A 12,089-nucleotide genomic window follows, 5' to 3' on the forward strand; every position below is an offset into this window, starting at 1 on the left:
AGTCACTGGAGGGACTGTCAGTCTACAGAAAGTTGCAATCATTGTGCAAGGAAGCTGTTAAGTGAAGATTAAACCAAAATCTTATTATATACTTTAAATTACAGAGGAAAGCTGAAAAATACTAGGTCCCAAAAAGCCATGCAGTTGATACAAGGGCAGGGGACAAAAATTAATATTCATCCAAGAGCAAACTGTAACTGAAACACAAGGAGAAGGTACGTGGTCTATATGCAACTTTGGACAGCACTAGGAAATCCTTCACTTCACCCTTGCCCAACTCTCGACACACTTGAAGCAGTTATGCCCTTGATTTCCTTGCGTCATTTTTCTATTTTGGAGGAAACAAACAGCAATAGGAAAACAAATCTCCTGTATGCTTTAAACTCTGCTTTATGAGGTTAAAAAATAATCTGTTCCTATCTGCAAGAGCATTGGCATCCAGTCTTCAGGTTTTTTACATCCGAACCATTCTCAAATCCACAGAAAACATTGATAGATGAGAATGTTTTGTTAGTGAAATTGTTCACAAGGATTACCACAGCAAGAGTTCTTGCTCCCAGAAACTGCATGCTGCCTCCAGCTGTGGGGGTACATGTTTAGTCATAGTATCCACTAATTCCTTGTCACAACTACCAACTGCAGCACTGAAGAGGATGGTTAAGATAATCTCACTTGTTAAAAGCATCTCTTGATTATAAAGGACTTCATTTCCTCCTGAAAGAATGTTAACGTTGAAGCTCCCTCTGAAAACTGGCAGGACACTGCTGTTTTAGTGCCTTTCGGAGGAAACAGAGCAAGACCCAGACTGAGCATAAATACCACCCAAGTCTCCAAGCCCATCAGCTTCCTCATGGTGGCTCTTTGCTCAGCATCCTCCTTTAATCCCTTCAAGCACTTCTCAAGGTACTCAGCTCTTTTTGCTGATCAGGAAGTAAATACAACCAGAAAGCAGGTACCTGGATGCAGCCTCCAATACCGCCAAGTGTGTTTTCAGCTAGAGATTAATTGGATAGCAGGAGAAGTGGCAAACTACAGAGCACCATCAATATAAACTTGGGAAATAAGAGACATTTTGTTAATTTCTCTACTCTATGCATGGATTAAGATATTTCAGCATAGTTACCGGTTCCAGGATGGCTTCATGTCTATCTGAAAAGAAAAGCATACTGATCTCTCTGCAAAGCCCAATAGTTTAAATGCAAAACTGTCAGGGAGACAGCTAGAAAACTTCCTCCTTTCTGAATATTTTCCTTGGAACTTTTTGGTTGGAGTCCGTGCATTACATGGGGCTGAGAGGGCTATTACTCTTGGAAGCTATGCTCCCAAATTCTTTCCTTTACTGGAAGATGTGAGGTTGATGATTTGCAAAGAAGAAATGTGTTAAAGCCTCTTACCATTGGATCATGTTCAAACAGCAGGCAAGTAACAAGTTTAAACCCAATTTTCAGGCCAGGAATCAGAAATGAAAATGCCCTCAACACTCACATGTATCTGTGTCTTCCCTCCACCTCACACCCTTCCACACTTCCTCTCATTAAAAAAAAATAAAATAAAGCTTGTTCAAAGATTACAGAAAAAAATGGAAAATTCAAAACAGCTGTTTTGGAAAGAAAAAAAAATAAAAAATATAAAAGAAAAGAGCTATTGACAGAACTGTCCTGGTAGACGTCTCATCCCATGCATAGCAGGTGTGCTCCCACAGAGAGGAGGAGGAGAGATTGGGATTCCCGTCTGTGGTGCATCACACAGGACAGGGAAACCTTCAACCCCACCCTTAACCCCAGGGGCACTGGAGAAAGCAGGAAAAAAAGAAAACTACTGTATTTGCTTGCACGTTGGCTGCACACACGACAACTGCACTCACAGGTTCAACCCTGGGATTGGCATCAGGCAACAGATTGCTGTAGTTTTTGGAGACTGCAACCATTTTGTAGGTAATTAAGTTTTTTCACTGCCCCAGCTGCCTTCCTCAAGCTCTAACCTCAGGGGATTCCCACGTTGGGAAGCTTCACCCCCCACCAAGACTGCCTACAGGGTGAACTGTGCAACTTCTCCATTTCCAGGTTCTCCTTGGGAGCCTTCAGACAATGTAACAGAAGCTGGATTAAACCAGTAAGCTACTAGAAAAGCAACTCTACATTTGTGCTGGTTTGACTGAAAAGAGTTAATATTCTTCATGCAGTTAGAAACCTTTCTTTTTCATAGCTTGCACAGTCATTATTTGGACCTCATTTGAGAACAAGAGATAACACCCTGGGACAGAGTTAATGTTTTTAATTGCTCTGGTCTGAGAGCCAAGGACATTCTGAGTGATCTGTCCACAGATGTGAGGCATCAAGGAGGGGGGGCATGGATGGGGCAGAGCTTGACTGACATCCAGACTAATCAATAAGAGTATTCCATCCCATTAGCGTTATGCTTCATATTTAAGGAGACTCAGGATCTTCCGGGTTCTTTCTCTCTCTGGTTCTTCTCTTTGCTCTCAAGACCTGTTCAGGGCAGTTCTGTTCAGGGCATTTATTTCAGCCTTTATTTCAGCCTTTATTTCAGCCATTTTGCAGAGGCCTCAGGGTCTTTCTGCCTTTTTCCCCTTTTCTGTCTCTGGGATCGGCTGTTCAGGACCAGGTGCTGCTTCCTGGGACTGGCTGCTCGGTGTGGACGGACTTTGTGAGGAATTGCCTTGAGTATCTTTTATTTTATATTCTATTTCTATCATATAGATATTTACTAGTAGTGTATTTGTATTTTGTTATTTTATTAAACTGTGTTTATCTCAATCCAAGTTTCTCCCCTTTCGATTCTGTCCCCTATTTGGGGGGCTGGGGAGGGGGTAAGTGAGCAGCTAGCGTGGTTGTATTTGCTAGCTAGGGTTAAACCATGACAACATCAGTGATCGTAATCACACTGGGCCTTTGTCAACCCAACAGAAAGACCTACAAAACTATCTGTCCTGATTATGACAGAGAGGCAGGGTCCATCACATGGAACGGGAATAAGGCTTTAAGTATGTTGTGATCTCTGTTAAGGGTCGTAGGAAAACATACACACGCTGGTATAGAAGGAACAGAAGCAGGCTTTCCTCCACATGTGATACAAGAAAGTCTCTCATTTCTCTTGTAAGTGAGCACTCAAACTTTCAGTAGCTGATGTTGAGTCTAAAGTACACTGTATAGGTTTTTCATTGAGAGAAATAGGCAATCATTTTGATAGGGATTTTGATTGCTCTGGGAGACAACCTATTCACATAGCACAAGCAATGCTTCAACACTAAGAAAAGGAAAAATACTCCCAGTGAGCAGTGTGAAGTTATTGAATTTAGCTGTAGAGTTATAAGTGTTTTCAAGCCTAACCACTCCAAAAGGTTCCAGGTAAACTACATTATCAACAGGAAGATAAAAGTTATTCCCTGTGAGAGCAGGGAACCAGTATATGACAAAGACCAGATCACATCTGAAGAGCAGCATAAATCCCACACCACTACAGCCATGCAGTCCATATACTGAGGTATTCACAGGATCACTGCCCCAGTCTTCGGTGAGGCATCCCTTATACCTTTCTTCTGCTGGAGAAAAGCAAGACCTAGGCAGCAGGTCTTCATATAACCGGTATCTTGACAGATGCTTCCTCCCCGCCTCCACACATATTACATCAAGACACTAAAATAAAATCCGAAAGTCAAAAAGCTTTATCTGTACACATACCTCAGTTACACGGCAGAGGAGAAAACCCACACAAATTCACATAGCAAAACATACCACACTTATTTATCCATCCTGAAGCAAAAACTTAGTGATGTCCCTTGGAGTTCAAGTTAGAGCTACTGAATAATTCACAATTCAGGCCTACCTTAACCAGTACAAAATTTCACTGAAGTCTCTTACTAGGCACCTTGTAATATCAACTGAAGACCACTGTCTGCACTTGCTGTGTACTGGAATTGTAACTGTAAGAGCTGTACTTGCTTCCAATGGAAAGATGTCCCAGACTAGAAAGGAAGAAGTAAGCCTGCAGCTTGCCTAAAACCCACAGCCACACCTTATTTTGATGCCAGATTGTAAATTTTTATCAAGAACAAGTTCACACTGGCAGATGTGCTTCCTTTTTTTTGTAGGAGCCTAGAAATTGCTGACAAGCAATTCACAAGCAATAAAAGTGATCAGCCTTGTCCTCACATAACTGTTGCTCGGAGAGGGGTCCTGCGAACTCGCTTTCAGCCAAGTGCTGCACTTTGAACCCCCCCCCAGTGCAAAGGGCAGGCAGGACAATCTTCTGAAAGCAGGAGGTGGAGTACTGGAAGGAAACCAGAAATGGCAAGATCCTTCTTAAAATTGTTTGCTGGCGTCAGCACTTTGTCGCCCTCATTACCCATGGACGAGTGGGGAAAATAAAGCCTTGTTCACCTCCACAGAGATCAACAGTCATGGATGGCACTATCACTGTAAGAGATTACACTGCCATAAAATACTCACTATTTTTTTTATTTCTTTTTTTTTTTTTTTTAAAGAAAAAACAACTTTCATTCATACTTGCTGCAGGACAGAAGCTCAAGCAAGTAGGAGCCCAGTCTGGATGGCACAGTTCACCCTGCAGAGAGATGTTACAACAGTGCTCTCATTTGCAAAGTAAATCCTTTTAGGACTGACAGCAAAAGAATGGTGCAATCCCAACGGAAAGCATTACAGAAAACAAAACTACACAGATCTTTTGTACTAAATGTATGTGCTCATCTTCTGGCCCCAGTTTCTTTGGCTGGAGCAAAACTTTTGCTTGGTTAATTAGTAACTGCAGCAAAATCGCGTTAACTTGTAACTCTTGAGGCCTCAATAATCATCAGATTTCAGTTCCCAGATTGACAGGCATCACACTTACTTTGCCCTTCAAAGTACAACTCCTTGATGAGAAGGACTGTTGCTTCATATTTAAACACTTAAGTTATTATAACAAACAACTGACAAGCAAAATGCTTCAATACAAGGAGGTAACAAGTCAGTCCCATTCACACAACCTTTCCCAGCTTTGAGGTTTCTGTTCAGTCTAGGGCTTGGGTATTTTAAGACAAGTTGGTTACAAGACAAGTTGCTTTTCTAGTATTCTTTCACTAGTCCTCTCCAGCAGATACCATCACCAGTAGGTAAAGAGTAACACTGACTCATGTCTTTAAATCACAAAAGCAACCACAAACACCCATGTTAAGAATCCTAATTCCCAACTTGCCAACCAACCCAGGCAAAGAAACATCGCTTGAATTTACAGGTTATGTGCTAAAACAGAGTCAAAGACAAACGGACCATATGATGTCCCATAGACAACACAGAAGTGTGGCAAATCCTGAAAGTCATTCTCCTCTTTAGTGAAAACTGGTTGCCTCCCAAAATTCTGGAAAGCTGCTACGCAATTTTAACACAAACCACAAGAACAATGGCTTGGACATCTCCAAGGGCCCCTTACTCATGATTCTCCTGAGTGGAAAGTTACTACAGACAGAGTCATGAACAGAGAAGAGAGCACTTCTGAGTAAAGGAAAAAGGAAAGAGTTAGTGGGAACAAGTCTGGAAGGAACCAAAGCCTCTTTGTTATTGGGGACCAGAAATGGGAAGAAAAGCTAAGCCAGCCACCATGTTAAGCACAGCTGGTACATGCAACTCTGGTGGCAAGTCAAAAGGACCACCAGTTTGTCTCCAAGCATGATGGATCTCTCTGTCATTTGTCCTTCTGACACTGCAACTTTCTGTTTCAAGTCAGAGTATCAAATAGGGACCCGGTTCCTCCAAGTCTGCTTTGCAAAAGACATGGTATGGTTGCATGTCCTGGAGTCATAACATTAGTTGGTTTTTTTGTTGTTTTGGGGTTTGTGTTTTGTTGTTGGTTTTGGTTTGGTTTTTTTAAAGAAGCTGTGGGAAATCTTTCAGCAACTTTGGGTTCTCTGCCTCAATGCATAACAATACGTTTTGAAGATTCAGAACTTTATTACTCCATGTTGTACAAAAAGCCATTTAGAACACCAACGAGCTTCTCAGCTTACCTGTTGCAGGCCATCCCTTTCTCACCCCTACACCTACCTCCTGTAAGAAGACATACACCGAGGTGACTAGGTCATCTCTTCCCCTTATCGTTCCTTAATCAGCTTCACTTTTTATGTTCTTCTCACAGATGCTTTGCATACCATCACACTTACCCCTTGTTTATTCCCATCACAGCTTCTTCTGCCAGCAACTATTGGGCCATACTGATTTCTAGGACAAGGGAAAAGGCGGATTCCACCAGAAGAAGGTTAATGACAGATTTATGCATCTCTCTTTCTATTATTATATATTGTTGAAAAGTGAAACAAAAGCCCATCACTACATAGTCCTGAAATGACTCAGTGACCTCAGCAAGAGCCAGGCTGGATCAACCACCTGCTCTGGGACTGTTACCCATGTGCTGCTGTTGGCTGTAGCTCATTAGTACCAAGTATTTACACTGCTATTTGTTCCTGGTAAGCTGTATTTCAGGACCTTGACAAATTAAGAAAAGTGCCAGCTGATGCTCACCAGGGTATGTTTCAGAGTATGTAGGCACTCTGTGTTGAAAGCTCGTTTTACAAGCTCCTGTAGTGAAACCAGGAGGGACTCAATACTAGAGGTGCAATTGGTCTACCTAGATGGCAATTGCACCACAGCTCTGTAGAGGCACACAAGCTCATGAAAAAGTGAGCTCTTGTTAAGTATTATGGAAAAAACAAGGCAGGATGAGATATAGACTCATTCAATACACTGTTTGACCACTCCTTTCATGGTGCCTAAGCAGCTGTCAAACTGACTCATGACTCTTACTATTAAGTACATATTGTAAAGTGTTTAGAAGAGGCAAAGTAGTGAGACTGCAAATTCTCCGGGTCTTCATTCCTGTGCACTAGAATGTCTGCCCTCCCAGTGAGCAAAACAAAATCTGACACTAGACAACACCAAGAGGAGTAGATCTCGTCTACAGTTTAATGGCATTGATACTCAGAACATGTATGAAGAGTGAGGTAGCTAACTCCCTCATTTCCTCAACTACTAGCTACAGTGATGTCACAGCCTGCTGAAATAAAGCCTGCCTTTGGATGGCTTCATACAGAAGTCACAATCAGAAATGTAACCTTTAGATCTGTCTCTTTCTGCCACTAGCACCACAAGGCTACTGACAGGAGATGCCGCAACATTGCTGTTTGTCTATGTGCAAGAGCTGACCAAGGCTCAGTGTTGATTAGACACTCACAGAAAGAAAGAAGGATCTAGAGCTATTCAACAAAGCCAGCATCTTTAGTTCCAGAACTTCCTGAATCACAGCCTGATGGGATCAGTAAGCTTCCATGGGGAACAAAATAAATTTGCTCTTTTCTAATACCTTCTCTAAGCAGCCACAGCCACTATCAGACAACGTACTACTGTAGAGGATTTGCTGTCATTGTCCTTACACCCTTAGAGTCAACTGAAGTTCACCAATAAAGCGTTCTGCTCCTCAGAACCTCACGTTGGCAGAGAAACTGTGAAACTCAAAAATCTCAACCCTGGAAGAATACTGCAATGGTTAAGCTATCTAATAATTTCCATGCACTATTGAATTTGCTCAGAAGTTGACATTCTGCCTTTTCTCTCTATTCTACTCCACAATTGGCTGTGAAATGCTGCTGGCTGCACAGACTGACCTGAAGTTTACATCTGTGCCTATTACAGATAACCTTTACAGACACAGAGAAAGCAGATAGGAACATGGTTCACCTGTGGTGGAATTCACTCCCATCGGTTTCAGTGCAGAAAAGCGTTTGCTAACTTAGCAAACAGTTGAGGGGAAGAAAAGGCAACTTCTTGTCTGTGGAATGACAAGAGTTGCTAGCAAAACGTTAAAAAGCAATCCAAGGATCATACCCAACATGAGCATCGGATTCAAACCTCCACTGTTCAAGCCATTTAATTCACTTACTCCTCTCCCTGCCAGCCACCTGGACCACATGTTTCTTTCCTCTCAGCAGCAGAACGGAGCCTCCAGCTGGGCTGGCTCCACCAAGGCCAGGGAGCATCGCTGCCCTCCAGCAGCATCTCTTCTTCTCCTGGTCCTAAAAAAGCTTCACAGCAGGGAGCCCAGGAAGAACTGGAGCTGCTCTCAGAGGCATTCCCCTTGATGCCTCCCCCTCGGCACACCAGCAGGAGGGCTGTCTGCAGTGACACACATCTGCTCTCTCCAGAGGAACAAGCACACATCCCCCAGGGGCTCTGCAAGGCCAGCAAAGCTCCTGACACCACAGTACCTGAGGGTGCTCTGCTGTCAGACAGACAAGAAACAGTTTGTCATGAGGCAACCCCCACATCCACATGCCGTTTTCATCCATGAAACAAATCTGCAGGCATATCAATGCTAAGTCTTCTGTATCTGGGTGGCAAATTCCCTCCCTTCCACTTATCACTCCCCTATTCTCACACAAAAAGTCTCCATGCTGGACCTCCTCAACACCAGGATCAGAGGAAGTGCCTTTTGCTAGCCAAACAGCCTTGAAAACCATAGTAGTTTACAAGGAGTTTACATGCCTTTGATAATCCCAGAAGGGATTTATGTAGTTTCCTCCAGTTTCTCATAATGCTGCAGTCATGGGCTCACACATAAAAATGGCTCAGGAGACAGACAACCTGTTAGATAAACTAGAAAGTGAGCATTCAGATCCATTAAACAAAGGTTTTGCATGGAAAGTCTGGACGTATGATCCAGCAGAATCGGAACCCATAAAACCTGAAAGGAACCAGGAAAGAAGCCACCTACAAGCCTGGGTTAGGGCTGTTAAAAAAAATATAAGTAACCTAGTAACAGAAGGAAAAAAAAAAAAACCTCAGACCAACAAGAGTAATGCAAAACTTTGGATCCCTGGGCTACCAGTTACTGTCCTACCTGCTTCCAAAAAGAGGATCTATGTGCTCAAAAGAGAAGTAAGTAGGTCTAGATATTCTCTGCTCCTTTAAAAGTAAGGGGTTTATGTTTCAGGTTGGTGGGGCTTGGTTTGCTTTGGATTGGGAAGAGGAACTAGAAAAGAAATCGAAGTTTTCCTCCAGGTCCTATGTTCACACTAAATATAGCCACCAAACGTACACATTATTAAAATCAGACAATATAAGGCCAACAGAGCATGAAGATAACATCCTCAAGTTAAATCTGACAAGGCTTTTAGGAAACAAGAATATTTAAGGTCCAAGTTGGCAATGATTTTAATTAGGAATCTATGCATTTTCTCAAGGCTGCCACGTGTTTCAGGAAACAAGAACTCAGAACTGCCACACACAGTTCCTGTGACTTCTTTGTAACAGGCTGTTCACTCTGATCCCACAGAATAGTGGAGACAGATAGAAATAAGATCAAAACATAGCACTCGAAGTTCTCAGATACGAGGACTCTGACAGAAACTGCTGCCCTCCGAAGCCGCCCAGGCCACCAGGAAAGCAGCCATACAATGGCTCTTAGAAAGTGGGCCAATCTTAAAATATTAGTATTACAACATGAGGCTTTTCAAGCTGAATTCTTGTAGCTCTGGCAGGCACAGAGCTAGAAATAGAACACTTTGGATTTAGGATCACACATGCAGAGATCTGCCTGTGAAAAACACCAAGAGAAAGCGACAGAGAACGTTTGAGCTGAGACCAAGGAAAAATGACAAAAAGTGGGGGGTGGGGGGGGAAAGGCAAGCCCACACACTTGTCAACAATAAAAAGGAGACCAGTGGAGATGGTTCACTAGCTTCTTTCCAAAAATGACTTTGTCACCCATTCGCTCCCTGCTGCAACGTAGGACACAGACCACCCCTGGAACAGGTGACACTTTGCTCCCCACTTCAAATGAGCTGAGAAATCAGGCAGGTCATTTCTTAGGCCACTATGGAGAGTACCTTATACTTCCTTGCATCAAATTTGAATGATTGGATTCCAGTAAGTTAAACACATAGTCTGCTCAACTTGTAGGCAAATGGGTTTGACAATGCTGGAAGAGGTTTAAGGTCTGTCGATGGGAAGAGACAATAGACAATTGCCCCTCTTTCAAAAGCTATGTATATATTTGCAAGTAAACAGTGCTTTTTAGAAGAGAAGCTTTTCTGCAGACTGCTTCAGAAATCATGTTTGTATTTTAAGAGATTAGAGCAACAAGGGAGTGGGAATAGTGCTGCAGCTCTCTTAAAATTGAGTTTCTTGCCTGGCAGCACAGAAGTGAAACAGATACTTATTTTGCAATTGTGGGCAACAAACGTAAATAACAGGCCCACCACCAAATCCTCCAGCTGTTCAGTCCAAGCAGCAGAACAACCACAGAACTACCCGGTTCATCAGCCACAACAGCATAAGGACATATCCTGCCATGCTTCGTTTTTAATCTCCTCCTTGTAAACCTCCATTCAGTGTTAAAAATATTTTGTTCCTGCTCAAAAAGTGAGCATCAAAAACCCATCTACCCAGCAGACTACCAGACTTCTTTAAAAAACACAGACCTCTCTCCTTAAACCAATTAAAGTTTTCAACCGACAGCATGATCGCACCAGCCGCCCGGTAGCAGGGACCCGGGTGGAAAAACATACATATTGCAAGTTTTGAAGCAAACCCACTGCAACAGAAGGTCAATGTGGTGGGAAGGGAATGATCTTATTCCCTTATTCCCTCTGAGCTTATTTATTTTCCACACTCTACCGGAGAGGAACATGCAATTTGATTCTCACCCTTAATTTGTACATTCTCACGGGAATTTGGCAAGGTTGCTCTGAAGAAGAAAGTTTGAAGAACTCTTGCAAAAGCCACTGTGCTATGCCAGATCAAGCAAGCTATCAGTTATTTACATTCATTTCAAAGGACACAAAGGAAGCCATTTATTTCCACCATATCTGCACTTTTTAAAGAGAAACCAGTTAGGACAGAGCTGGTCCTAATACCAGGGCTTGTCAATACAGACCAACCAGCATAGCTATTTGGGAGTAAACACTTAAGTATGATCGAACTACTCTGAATTAATCCACAACTACAGAGACTATTCCAGGACACAGCAATCTCAGAAGAGAACAAGCATGTTAGAAGTCATCCTAAACTTGTGCTACTGGGACGTTTCCTAGTGCAGAGAAGGGAAGTCCTCTGCTACCAGGGAAAGCCATCTCTGATCCACCCCTTCCATGCGACACAGGAGATTTTGAAGAAGCCTATTCTAAGCACAAGCTTTAGAAACTGCAAGGAGGCATATTTGGCTTACCCACACCTGCAGGTTTAAAATGCACACCTAATTCTCCCAGCTATTAAAGGACCCCTACGTTAATGACACACAGGAGTATGTTTCATCTCTTTCAGACAGAGGAAACAAAGCATCTGATACAACATCAATTTATTCAAACACATTGCTACCAACAGAACTTAAAACCACCCCAAGTCTGTTTACAGGTTAATAACCCTGACATGCTATCTGGAGTCCGAATAACAGGGGGAGAAAATAATTCTATACCTGTACATGAGTGAAATCCACCTTAACCAGCCAACGGTTAAGTGACATAACTGGGTTTCCCAGATACAAGCTGCAGATCCTGCAGCACAGAAACCACAGCCAAGGGAGACTCTCCCTCATCACTCCTCCAACAGCTTCAAACCCAGGTAAGGTTTACCCATCACTAGCCAGAGGCAGAAAGACAAAACCACTGCTGCTCTGGTTAGTAAAAAGCACAAGTATACCTGCCTTCTGTCAGTGAAGATGAAATAAAGATGAGGGTAACCCTCCAAATCTCAAAAATTGAGTTAAGGAGGAAGAAACAGATCCCACACCATGCCATCAAAGCTCAGGGTGTGGACAAAAGAGCACCTGAAATTTAAGTGGTAATTTACATTTGTTACCTAGAAAGATCATTCACCAATTTACAAAGTTCTTTTCAAGGTACCTTTCAGAGCTGATAAAGGTAAACTCAACTATTCCCCATTAACTGAACTGTGGGGTCAGTGCAGCTGTACACATCTCCTCTTTCAGCCAGATCACCTCCCAGGGACTGAGCTGCTACGTGGTACTTTGGTCAGATCTCCCCAGGTACAACCAGGTCCCATTGGCTTCAGCTCTGCAGCACAAGA

General features: G+C 42.8%; 1 protein-coding gene across 3 annotated transcripts in view; it reads right to left on the reverse strand.

The window, feature by feature from the left end:
- Positions 1–12,089, reverse strand: part of CNNM2 (cyclin and CBS domain divalent metal cation transport mediator 2) — a 121,486-nt gene that overhangs the window by 106,723 nt on the left and 2,674 nt on the right. The window lies entirely within an intron of this gene.

This window comes from Columba livia, chromosome 6, assembly GCF_036013475.1.
Source record: "Columba livia isolate bColLiv1 breed racing homer chromosome 6, bColLiv1.pat.W.v2, whole genome shotgun sequence".
NCBI classification, from domain to species: domain Eukaryota; kingdom Metazoa; phylum Chordata; class Aves; order Columbiformes; family Columbidae; genus Columba; species Columba livia.